Here is a 13,217-nt window from a genome sequence, read left to right on the forward strand (position 1 = left end):
GAGAATGAGAGAGAGTGAGAGCATGAGAGAGGGGAGGGTCACAGGGAGAAGCAGACTCCCCACGGATCAGGGAGCCTGATGTAGGACTCGATCCCAGCACTCCAGGATCATGACCGGAGCCAAAGGCAGTCTCCCAACCAACTGGGCCACCCAGGCACCCACAACATGGTAATTTGACAAGCCTATATGTCATGCTATGCTCACAAGTGTAGCTGCCATTTGTCACCCTACAATGCTATTACGATTACATTGACTATATTCCCTGTACTGTACTTTTTCATCCCCATGACTTATTAATTCCATAGCTGGAAGCCTGAATCTCCCACTCCCCTTTACTCGTTTTGCCCATGCCCCCATCCTTTCCTTACTCCCTACATACTTTTAACTATTATCTGTGAGACAAGAATCTGTGTTCTTAGGAATGGAGAGTGAGCAGATGTTTTTGAGGTCTAGCTTAGACTATTAATATTTTTCCTTTCCCTCTGGGTCTTTTTCTGAAGGTTCTTTCTGGTATCTTAATGCTAGGAAGTGTATATTTTGAAATTGGGATATTTCAGCCCCAATGTTTTAGGCATAACAACTTGGACATCATGGAAATACAGTTTGTAATGTATTATTTTAATCCCTTGAATCAGTGTCTCCTTCCCACTTCAAGATTTTATTTATTTATTTGACAGAGAGAGACACAGTGAGAGAGGGAACACAAGCAGGGGCAACTGGAGAGGGAGAAGCAGTCTTCCTACTGAGCAAGGAGCTTGATGTGGGGCTCCATACCAGGACCCTGGGATCATGACCTGAGCCAAAGGCAGAAGCTTTAACCCACTGAGCCACCCAGGAGCCCCTCACAGCTTTAACCCACTGAGCCACTCAGGCACCCCAAAAGTTTATTTTTAAGTAAGCTCTATGCCCAACATGGGGCTTGTACTCATGACCCCAAGGTCAAGAGTCCCATGCTCTACCAACTGAGTTAGTCAGCTGCCCCCAGGGCAAGTCTATTTTGAACAAAAGAAAAAGAAACTGGAAGAAAAGAAAAAAAATATTTTTTAAAGGTTTCATTTATTTATTTGACAGAGATCACAAGTAGGCAGAGAGGCAGGCAGAGAGAGAGGGAGAAGCAAGCTCCCTGCTGAGCAGAGAGCCCGATTCAGGGCTCCATCCCAGGACCCTGAGATCATGACCTGAATGGAAGGCAGAGGCTTAACCCACTGAGGCACTCAGATGCCCAGAAAATTTTTTTTAAAGATTTATTTATTTATTTGAGAGAGAGAGCAAGCATGGGCAAGTGGGAAGAGGGGCAGAGGGAGAGGAAGAATTCTCAAATAGGCATCACACTGAGCACAGAGCCTCAGTGGCTCTATCCCAAGACCCTGAGCTCCTTACCTGAGCCCACATCAGGAGCTGGATGCTTAACTGACTGAGCCACCATCACACTCCATTGGAAGAAAATTAACAATATTATGGGATATTGATAATAGCTAATATTTATTGTCCATTTACCATGTGCCAACGTTCTTAGCTTTTTACTTGTATTAATTTAGTCTTTTTCAGTCTGAAGATTTAGATACACTAAAGAGTCAAGCAATCATGGGGCACCTGCTGGCATCAGTGGACCATGCTACTCTTGACCTTGGGGTTGTAAATTTGAGCCCCATGTTTGGTATAGAGATTACTTTAAAAAAATCTTAAACAAAAATCTTAAAAAATAAAAAAGAGGGGCACCTGAGTGGCCCAGTTGGTTAAGTGTCTGCCTTTGGCTTGGGTCATGGTCCCAAGGTCCCAGAATCAATCCCCACATGGGGCTCCCTGCTCCTCAATCTCCTTCTGCCTGCCGCTCCCCTTGCTAGTACAGTGTCAAAAGAAAAAATTTTAAAAATCTTAAAAAAAAATACCTAAAATAATCAGTTTAGTGGGTTGTGACCTGCTTGTTTTTTAAAACTTATTTTGAAATAATTTTACACCTAAAGAAAAGGGAATTTCCATGTATCTTCATCTTGCTTCTCTGAATGGAAGAAATCATAGTAAGAAATTAACGCTGGAACAAAAAAAAAGGAAATGAACACCAGTACAAAACTTTTAACTAAACTAAACCTTTATTTACATATTTTCATTTTTCCCATTAATATCCTTTTTTTAAAAATCCCAGGTTCCGGGCGCCTGGGTGGCTCAGTGGGTTAAGGCCTCTGCCTTCAGCTTGGGTCATGGTATCTGGGTCTGAGCCCTGTTTCGGGCTCTCTGCTCAGCCGGGAGCCTGCTTCACCCTCTCTGCCTGCCTGCCTTTCTGCCCACTTATGATCTCTCTCTGTCAAATTAAATAAATAAATAAATAAAATAAAATCCCAGGTTCCAAGTCAAAATACCACAGTGCAGTTAGTTGTCATGCCTCCTTAGACTCTGTGATCTCCCTCAGTTTCTGTTTTCCTTTTTTTTTCTTTTAAATGACTTTTGACTCATTTGAAGAGTCCCTTAGTATAACGTTCCTCAGTTTGAGTTTATCTAGTGTTTTCTCCTGATATCCCTCAGGTGGTAGATTTTTGGGAAGAATGCCACAGAGGTGAGGTGTCCTTTGCATTGTTTCATATCAGGGTGTTCATGATATCAATATGCCTTCTGCAGTTAACTTTGATCATTTGGTTAAGGTAGTGTCTGTCAAGTCTCTATATTATAAAGTTATTATTTTTCTCATTCCATTCTCCATTTGTTAGACTTGAGTTATTAGGTGCAGTCCACATTCAAGGTGGAGGGGAATTAAGCTCCAACTACTGATGGAAGTACCAAAGAACCTTTTCAAACACCACAGTAGTTTCTTAAGACACATTTGGATTCACTGAAAATTAAAGTAACAACAACAAACCCACTGCTCACAGATATTTTGATGGTATACAATTTCTCCTTAGACTTTTGTGCACTTGTCCAGGCACCTGGGTGATTCAGTCATTGGGCGTCTGCTTTCGGCTCAGGTCATGATCTCAGGGTCCTGGGATGGAGTCCCACACTGGGCTCCTTGCTCAGTGGGACTTCTGCTTCTCCCTGGCCAGTTGTCCTTCCCCCTTTCCATTTATTTATTTATTTATTTAATTTTTTTTATTTGACAGACAGAGATCACAAGCAGGCAGAGAGGTGGGCAGAGAGAGGGAGAGGGAGGCACGAGCAGAGAGCTCGACTCGGGGCTCGGTCCCAGGACCCCAAGACCATGACCCAAGCCAAAGGCAGAGGCTCAACCCACTGAGCCACCCAGGCGTCCCCCGCTTCCATTTATTTATATCAGTATTGACTCATGGATATTTATGCTTTGAATCAATCAAATACTATCATTATTTTGTTGCTCAAATTGTCCCATTTTTGGCCATTCAAAACTCTACTTAAATGTTTTAATTTTGTTACATAAATTAACCAATTTATTATAGGCTAGCAGTGTTTGAAATGGTGGAGCTTTGGGGCGCCTAGGTGGCTCAGTCGTTAAGCAACTGCCTTTAGCTCAGGTCATGATCCCAGGGTCCTGGGATCTAACCCAGGATCGGGCTACCTGCTCCATGGAAAGCCTGTTTCTCCCTCACCCACTCCCCCTGCTTATGTTCCCTCTCTAGCTGTGTCTCTGTCAAATAAATAAATAAAATCTTAAAAAAAGAAAAAAAAAAGAAAGAAAGAAATGGTGGAGCTTCTACTGGTCTTTCAACTCCTTCAATCCTTTGATGGCTGACTTTACTGTGAGGGCAGAAGTGGTGTTGTACTGTCCAGGTACCACTGGTGACGGTCTTCATGCAGGAGCCACAGTGCTCCTCTTTTCTTTCTTTCTTTCCTTTTTTTTTTTTTTTTAAGATTTTATTTATTTATTTGACAGAGATCACAAGTAACCAGAGAGGCAAGCAGAGAGAGAGGAAGGAAAGCAGGCTCCCCGCTGAGCAGAGAGCCCGATACGGTACTCGATCCCAGGACCCTGAGATCATGACCTGAGCCAAAGGCAGCGGCTTAACCCACTGAGCTACCCATGCGTCCCTATCTTTCTTCCTCCCTTCCTCCCTTCCTCCTTTCCTTCCTTCTCTCCCTCCCTTCCTTCCTTTCCTTTCTTCCTTCCTTCCCTTCCACTCTTTCTTTCTTTCTTTCTAGAAGATTTTATTTATTCATTTGAAAGAGAGAAGGCACAAGTGGGGGAGAGGTGAAGGGAGAGGGAGAAGCTGACTCTGCACTGAGCTGGGAAGCCGCCTTGGGGCTTGATTGGAGGGCCTGGAGATCATGACCTAAGTCAAAGGCAGATGCTTAACCATCTGAGCCACCCTTGAGCCCCACAGCTTGTCTTTTCATCTTGGTTTTGCCACAGAAGGAGCAGGTGTACTTGGGTTCCTGGATTATTTCAATTTTCTTCATTTTTCTGAGGGAGGCACCATGACAGGTCCCCTATTTACCCATGATTCTGGCCTTCTTGGTGCATTTAGCCACGTTGCCACAAACTAGGTCTAAGCTCCTATTTTATTATTATTTTTTAAAAAGATTTTATTCATTTATTGACAGAGAGAGACACAGCAAGAGAGGAACACAAGCCAGGGGAGAGGGAGAGGGAGAAGCAGGCTTCCTGCTGAGCAGGGCGCCTGATGCAGGGCTCAATCCCAGGACCCTGGGATCATGACCTGAGTGAAAGTTAGGCACCCAACAACGGAACCACCCTGGCGCCCCTATTTTTTTTAATTTTTTCTTTGAATTCCAATATAGTTAACATACAGCATTAGTTTCACATGTAAATACAGTGATTCAACAATTTCATACATCACCCAGTTCTCATCACAAGTGTACTCCTTAATCCCCCATCACCTATTTCACCCATCTCCCCACCCACCCCCCTATTTTTTAAAAACAGAAATAGAAAAAAATGAAAAATAACAGGTTCATGTGCCATGATTATGTAAAATGGTATCATCAAGGAATGCTACATGAAGGGTATACGGTATACTGAAACAGAGTAAATAAATATATGAATAGGTACTGGTTTGTGAAACATTTTCAGTTTTATATATGTATGTATGTGTGTATTTCCTCTTGTAGGTTTTGTAAATTACAGTCAAAAAGGATTAAAATAAAAGACACAAGAGCACCTGAATGGCTCAGTCAGTAGAACATACAACTCTTGATCTTGGATTATGAGTTTAAGCCTCATTTTGGGTGTAGAGATTACTCAAAGAAAAAAAAATCACTTTTGAAAGAAAAGAAAAAAAAGATTCAAACTCCACATTATATTGAACTTTTTAAGCCTAGCATTGTGATCCCCATTTTGCACTTGAGAAAACTAATAATAAAACTAATAGGATGAGATTAAGTACCTTGCCTAAGGTCACTCAGAATCTTCTAGAACAGGGATTGCAAACTTTTGTGTGAAAGTCCAGACAGTAGATATTTTAGGGTTTCTGGGCCACATGGTTTCTGTTATAGGTATTCAACTCTACTATTATAGCATGAAAGTATCCATAGACTACACTGAATAATTGTGGCTGAGTTACAAGGGAACTTAGTAGACTAAAATTTGAATTTGGGGTAAGTTTTTTGTGCCATGAAATATTCTTCTTTTGATTTTTGGGGTGCATTTTTTAATTTTTTATTTTGTAAAGGAAAGGAATTTTTTCTTTTTTAAGATTTTGTTTATTTATTTGACAGAGATACAGTGAGAGAGGGAACACAATCAGGGGAATGAGAGAAGGAGAAGCAGAGTCCCCACCAAGCGGGGAACCGAATGTGGGGCTTGAGCTCAGGAGCCTGGGATCATGACCTGAGCTGAAGGGAGATGCTTAATGATCGAGCCACCCAGGTGCCCTGTTTTGCACCATTTTAAAATGGCTAATAAGGAGCATGCAACTTTTTATTTTTCTTAAAGATTTTATTTATTTATTTAAGAGAGAGAGAGATCGTGAGCGCAGGAGCAGGAGAGAGGGGAAGAAGCAGGCTCCTCAGTGAGCAGGGAGCCACATGTGGGGCTCCATCCCAGGACCCTGGGATCATAACCTGAGCCAAAGGCAGCTGCTTAACTAACTGAACTTCCCAGGCACCTGCAGCATGTGACTTTTGATCTTGGGGCCAAGAGTTCCAGCCCTACATTGACTATAGAGTTTACTTTGAGACAAAACAAGAAGTGCCTGGGTGGCTCACTTGGTTAAGTACCAGGTTCTTAATTTTGCCTCAGGTTATGATCTCCACATCAGTCTCCATGGTAGGCATGGAGCTTGCTTAAGATTCTCTCTCTCCTCTCTCTGCTCCACTCCTCCCGAAAACAAAACAAAACTAAACAACAACAACAAAAAACATTCGACTTTAGGGCATCTGCCTGGCTAAGTTGATGGCGAATGGGGCTCTTGATCTTAGGTGAGTTCAAGCCCCACTTTAGGTATAGAGCTTACTTTAAATTTTTTTTTTTAATTTTTATTTATTTATTTTTTAAAAAGATTTTATTTATTTATTTGTCATAGAGAGAGAAGCGAGAGCAAGCACAGGCAGACAGAGTGGCAGGCAGAGGCAGAGGGAGAAGCAGGCTTCCCGCCAAGCAAGGAGCCCGATGTGGGACTCGATCCCAGGACGCTGGGATCATGACCTGAGCCGAAGGCAGCCGCTTAACAAACTGAGCCACCCAGGCGTCCCTTTTTTTTTTTTTTTTTTGACAGAGAGAGATCGCAAGTAGGCAGAGAGGCAGGCAGAGAGAGAGGGGGAAGCAGGCTCCCCGCTGAGCAGAGAGCCCAATGTGGGGCTCGATCCCAGGACCCTGGGATCACGACCCAAGCCGAAAGCAGAGGCTTTAACCCACTGAGCCACCCAGGCGCCCCAGAGCTTACTTTAAAACAACAACAAAAAAAGAGGGGCACCTGGGTGGCTCAGTGGGGTAAGCCTCTGCCTTCAGCTCAGGTCATGAACTCAGGGTCCTGGGATCGAGCCCCGCATGAGGCTCTCTGCTCAGCAGGGATCCTGCCCCTCCCCACCACCTCGCCTGCTTCTCTGCCTACTTGTGATCTGTCAAATAAATAAATAAAGTCTTTTAGAAAAAAGAAAAAGTGGCTAATAATTCTTAGCTAAGGCTTTGTAGAAAAATTGGAGATGAGTTGGTTTTGACCTGTGAGTTGTAGTTTGCTGACCCTTGTTCTAGAAATCAGGCCTTCCTGGATTCCTCTAGAACCCAAACCTCAACTACTGACTTGGGTTATATAAGCATTGATGAAATCAAATAATGGTTTTCATGGTAGTAATAGTTCCTTAGGATTCTTAAATTCCAGTTATTTTCTGAGGACTTTCATAGGCACTGTCTTGCATGAATTCAGCAATGCTGTGTAAAGTAAGCAGAATTTCACTACTTTAAAGATTTATTTATTTACTTGAGAGAGAGAAAGAGAGAGAGTGAGTTAGAGGGGTGGGGGTAAGGGCCAAAGGAGAGAGAGAATTTCCAGCAGACTCCTCGCTGATCAAGAAGCCTGACATGGGGTTCTTATCTCACAACCCTGAGATCATGACTTGAGCTGAAGGCAAGAGACAGACGCTTAACTGACTGTGCCACCCAGGTGCCCCTTGTTTATTTTTATTATTATTTTTTAAGTAAGCTCTAGGTCCAATGTGGGGCTTGAACTCAGAACCCTGAGATCAAGAGTCTCAAGCTCCACCAATTGAGTTAGCTGGGTGGCCTGAAGAAGCCAGATTCTCATTAGAAGGTTGGTCTTGACATGAACCATAGGTAGGGGAATCTTGGATGATTTTTATGGTTCAGAGTCATGGATCATTCATCTCTATATGCTAAAGAGAGAGATCTGCCAAAGGGACCAAAATGTTCTACGTGCTGGTGGTCAGGCTACCCTTTTCCCTCCATGGTGTACATTTTTGCTTCTTAAGGTTTTTTGTTTTTTTTTTTTTTTTTTAGATTCTATGCAGACCATTCCCACTCAGTTATCACATTCTTCTGCAGGTATATTGCATCGGATTATGATCACTTACTGTGAGTCAGGAGATTAGACTTGAACTTAATCAGTGATTAGCTTTGGAGTTTATACATTTTGATTTTATCTTCCTAAATCTCAGCGACCCATTACTGAGTCTCTCTGAGATGGACTTCATCTGGTTTCACCCACCTTCTTTATTGTCTGCCATGTTTACAGACTTAAAAACGCAGGCTTCTGAGGATTTTTCCAGTGTATTTTCCATCACATTATGCTCTTATTGTAGTCCAGCCGAGGATATTTAAACAAAAACTAGTGAATTGGATGGTGATGTTCTTTGCAGTCACAGGATGTAAAATAAGTTTCAGGGCGCCTGGGTGGCTCAGTGGGTTAAGGCGCTGCCTTCGGCTCAGGTCATGATCTCAGGGTCCTGGGATCGAGTCCCGCATCGGGCTCTCTGCTCAGCAGGGAGCCTGCTTCCTCCTCTCTCTCTCTCTCTGCCTGCCTCTCTGCCTACTTGTGATCCCTCTGTGTCAAAAAAAAAAAAAAATCTTTAAAATAAGTTTCAATGTATCAGAGTCAGGCTGGGTGGGCATGGATGGTAGTGATATCCTCTAGGGGAGCCTATTGGGAGAGGATAGTTCTATTACATCCAGGTGGTAATAACTGTTATTAGTGAGGTTTTAGGACTTTGATGCCCTTATTTTTATCTCTGATCCTAGATCTAACGTGGGACTTCTCCCTTGATAAATGATAATTTATCAAGTCTCCAGCATAGTGTGCCTGGTACAGAAAAGACATGTTTTTGAATATAACAGAAGAGGAAATTGAGGGACTAGAAAGGTGACATATCTTGTATCAGTCACAGAACTAACATAACTCTCTCTTTTTTTCTCTTTTAAAGATTTTATTTATTTATTTGACAGAGAGATCACAAGTAGGCAGAGAGGCAGGCAGAGAGAGAGGGGGGGAAGCAGGCTCCCTGCTGAGCAGAGAGCCCGATGTGGGGCTCAGTCCCAGGACCCTGAGACCATGACCTGAGCTGAAAGCAGAGGCTTAACCCACTGAGCCACTCAGGGGTCCCTCTCTCTCTCTCTTTTTAAATATATATTTAATTTATTTATTTGAGACAGAGAGAGAGAGTGCACAAGCAGGGTGAATGGCAGGCAGAGGAGAAGCAGGCTCCCCGCTGACCCCGACTTTAGCCAAAGGCAGGCACTCAATCAATTGAGTCACCTAGACACCCCTCTTTTTTTAAATTTATATATACCCAACCTGGGGGTACAACTCACAACACTGAGATCAAGAGTCACATACATGCTCTTCCAACTGAGCCAAGCCAGGCACACTGGTCTCTCTTTTCTTTTTCTTTCTTTCTCTCTCTCTTTTTTTTTTTGGTCTCTCTTTTCTTATCTTTAATTAAAAAACCAGTACTTCTTTATGCAAAAATTAAAATGTTATAGATTAGATTAGTTCCTTTTTACTAGCACCCTCGACCACAAACCCTCCTTCCCACTCTACAGAGATAGCTCCTGTTACAACGTTTGTTTTCAGAATTGTTTTCTTGTACTCTTTCCCTTAAAACCTTTGCGTCTCAAGGGTGGTTTTATCTTTGACTCTCCCACACAGTTCTGTAAAGCAGGAATACAAAGAGGAGGAAGACTGAACTAACCCTGCGCAATTCCAGCTCACTGTCAAAAGGGAGAGATAAGTTACATCTACACATGAATGGTCGTGATAATTTTTGTTTCAGCCTGAGCATTCTTTGATCAATTCAGATGTATAACAAAGGCTTCCCTTGAACTGAGAAGGACTGTTAAGGTTTCAATTGTTATTCATCAAGTAATTTAACCTACAACAGTCTATTAGTAACTAGGGTGTTAGTTCGTAATTAGCATAGTACCCTGCATAAAGACAAGTGTATGCTAATTCCCTTCCCACCTTACTTAAAAAAAAATTTTTTTTTAACATATCACAGCACTCACCATAGCCACCTTATTTATTTTTTTAAAGTATTTATTTATTTAAGAGCAAGCGAGTGCGAGAGAGAGGACACAGAGATTGATTGACTACCACCCCCCCCCCCCCGCCCACGCAGGGCTCCATCCCAGGTCTCTGAGATCAAGACCTGAGCCAAAGGCAGACGCTTAACCCACCAAACTACCCAGGCTCCCCACCACCCCCACCCAACCTTTGTTTCTTATCTGCTGGGCCAAAGGGTACATACCAGGTGTGAAAGTAATTACTACTGTTTATTGAGGGTTTAACTATGTGCCAAACAGGTACTTTACATGAGCTCATTTATTTATTTGTTTTAAATATTTCGTTTATTTATTTGAGAGAGCACCAGCAGGTGGAGCGGCAGGTAGAGAGAGATGGAGAAGCAGGTTCCCTGCTGAACAGCGAGTTCAATGCGGGGCTTGATCCCAGCCCCTGGAATGATGACCTGAGCCAAAGGCTGTTAGTTAAACAGCTGAGCCACCCAGGTGCCCCTGCATGATCTCATTTAATTTTCACTACCTGGTGAAGTGGTGGTATTGCAAAGGAAAGAAGCTCAAATTGAGATAAGGCCAAAGTTTGTGTACTTAACCAGCCCGAGATACTGCCTTTGAGAATTAACTAGGTCAGTAAACGGGAAAATACTTTAAACTCCAAAATACTGGAGCGCCTGCGTGGCTCAGTCTGCTAAGCGTCCGCCTTCTCTCAGATCATGATTTCAAGGTCCTGGGATGGAGCCCCCACACTAGGCTCTCAGTTCAGCGGAAAGTCAGCTGCTCCCGCTCCCTCTGGCCTCCCACCCTGCTCCTGCTCTTGCTCACGCTCTAATAAATAAATAAAATCTTAAAAAAACCACACAAAACTCCAAAATACTATGCCACAAGTATAAAGCATTATCTCTTCAATTATGCTTAATACCTGGAGTTAAAAAAGATCTTTCCGAGAGGAAGATTATTGTTTGGAGACAGAAGATCTGGTTTGGTTCTCTTCAGCTTGAAACAACTCAACCTCTCAACCTTTTTGAAGATTTTATTTTTTAAGTAATTTCTGCACTCAAGGTGGAACACGAATTCACAACACCAACATAAAGACTATCATACCCTATTGACTGAGTCAGCCAGGTGCCCCCTAAGCCTTTCTTTACAGGGAGCAATCCCTGCCTCAAAGGATTTATTATAAGATTTAGTAAAAATTGTTGTATTGAGGGGCACTTGGGTGGCTCAGTGGATCAAAGCCTCTGCCTTCGGCTCGGGTCGTGATCCCAGGGTCCTAGGATCGAGCCCCCGCATCGGGCTCTCTGCTCAGCGGGGAACCTGCCGCCCCCTGCCTACTTGTGATCTCTGTCTGTCAAATAAATAAATAAAATCTTTCTTTTAAGATTTTATTTATTTGACAGAGATCACAAGTAGGCAGAGTGGCAGGCAGAGAGGGAGAAAGGGAAGCAGGCTCCACAGCTGAGCAGAGAGCCCGATGCGGGGCTTGATCCCAGGACCCTGAGATCACTACACGAGGGGAAGGCAGAGGCTTTAACCCACTGTGCCACCCAGGTGTCCCAATAAATAAAATCTTAAAAAAAATTGTTGTATTGACATGCAGTAAACAATCAATAAATGTTAATCAGTTTACGCATAAGAGACTTGGTAAAAGAATCCAAGGCCCACATTTAATAAAACAGAAGCTCTGAGGCCCATCTGCCCTGGGAAAGTTCCTATTGAAGCTTGCTGCTCCACGATGCTGCACCTGGGCTAGCCGTTGGCGTTTTCCCGCGCAGAGGGCGGAGCAGAGCGCGAGACCGGGAACCTAGTAGTGAAACCCCATCCCCCACCAGGACTACATCTCCCAGCGGGAACCGCGTTCATTGCCCGGCAAGCAGCGTCCACTGGTATTAGTTTCAGAAGTCAGTACTGTCCGTTTTTCCTCACGGCTTTGCCTTGGCACTAAGTCATAAATGCAAGGTCTATGAACCCGCGAGGGAAAGGCTGCGGTGGTAGGTACTTTCGCTGCGCAGCATACTGGCGATAGTATTCCCCCTTCCCCCCGCGCAAGGTTTGGGGAGCTAGGCCTGTTTTGAATGGTTGCGCCACATCACGTGATGAGAGGAAGGCTGCCGCCGGGGAGCGACTCGTGGTGCCTTGTGAGGTCATCACAGCGCGACAAGCTGCAGTTGTGGGCATTCCGGACGCGGTATGTACTAGCCTCTTGACAACTCTGAGTACGAGAAATTTTATAAGATCTCCCTTTTTTGCTCCTTCCCGGTGCCTAACCGCACCTCGGCGTTGTTGGTCTCTCTAGACGGCGTGGGGGAGGCTGGAGGAAGCGACGTGCTCTGTGGGCGGGCTGAGGGGCCGGGAACGAGCGTCGCGCGGTGGCTCCTCCTTCGCGCGTGACGCAGAGGTCACGTGACGAACCAGGGCGCCTCTGCCGCCGCCGCCGCTTTGTAAGAGGCACATTGGCAGGTAACGAGCGGCGGCGGCGGAGGCGGCTGGTCCCGAGTCCAGCGAGAACAGCAGCGGTAATTGGCATTCTCTTTCTCCTTTCCTGTTCCAGAGCCCTGAGTGTGGCAGCGTGCGTTTTCTAGTCGTGGGTTCAGCTCTACTTTCCTCGAACCCTTTTCATACTGCCCCAGCGCCCACTCCGAAGACCGGGCCAAGCGTCCCTCGCCAGCTTCATGCGTCCCCAGTATGCCCAGGCCCGGGCGCCTTCCTTCCTCTCTGTGCGGGCCGTCCTGTGCTTCTTCCTGCCTACCCCAGTCGTAGTTGGCCTGGCCCCACCCAACCCCAGGGGGCGCCTTCCCCTCCCCCGCTTCGGGTTTCTGCCCTAGAGGGTGTGGTTTTCTCTCCCACCTCTGTCCCTGCCTGCCTGTCCGCTGGAGCTCCCGCGCCGCGCTGATGTTTCCCATCCTGACCATCTTTACGTTTTCACGCCTGTCGCTAGTCTTGGGACTGAGCGTCTTAGAGCCAACTTCTGCGCACTGTAGCTTTTCTCGGTTTACCCGGAGGAATAGTTAAATTCTACTCCTTTTTATTCTGGGAGGTTTTGGTGTTAAGACTCTTGGGGACTTAGTTTTTCTCTTCAGTCCCGGTCCCTCTAGTCTGGTTTTATCATAGTTTTCTAATGTAGTTTTGAGAGCACCCGGTAAACCAAAGTTCTGCGTTATTCTCTCTTTAGTAAATTACATTTCCGTTTCCTTTGCCTCTGGATCACTTTCCCACTTGGCTTTTCCACCTCTTCCCCTCGGTTTTCAATCTTATTTTTTTGCCAGGGCATCTTAAGTGCTGCCACTCTGGTCGCCTATCCTTGCTCTCTAGGAGTTGATACCTCCTGTTT

General features: G+C 44.7%; 1 protein-coding gene and 1 pseudogene across 6 annotated transcripts in view; one reads left to right on the forward strand and one right to left on the reverse strand.

Annotated features, from left to right (window-relative positions):
* Positions 1-3,658: 3,658 nt before the first annotated feature.
* Positions 3,659-12,064, reverse strand: LOC116569969 (annotated as a pseudogene).
* Positions 12,023-13,217, forward strand: part of UBAP2 (ubiquitin associated protein 2) — a 136,865-nt gene continuing 135,670 nt past the window's right edge. For 3 of the 6 annotated variants that reach the window (XM_032308539.1, XM_032308537.1, XM_032308541.1), the window contains exon 1: positions 12,283-12,402. The gene's annotated coding sequence lies outside the window, so the exon portion shown is untranslated. Of the gene's footprint in view, positions 12,075-12,282; positions 12,403-13,217 lie in introns of those variants that run through there. The other 3 variants (XM_032308534.1, XM_032308536.1, XM_032308535.1) reach the window with 2 other exon arrangements.

Source organism: Mustela erminea, chromosome 12 (assembly GCF_009829155.1).
Source record: "Mustela erminea isolate mMusErm1 chromosome 12, mMusErm1.Pri, whole genome shotgun sequence".
Lineage (NCBI taxonomy): Eukaryota > Metazoa > Chordata > Mammalia > Carnivora > Mustelidae > Mustela > Mustela erminea.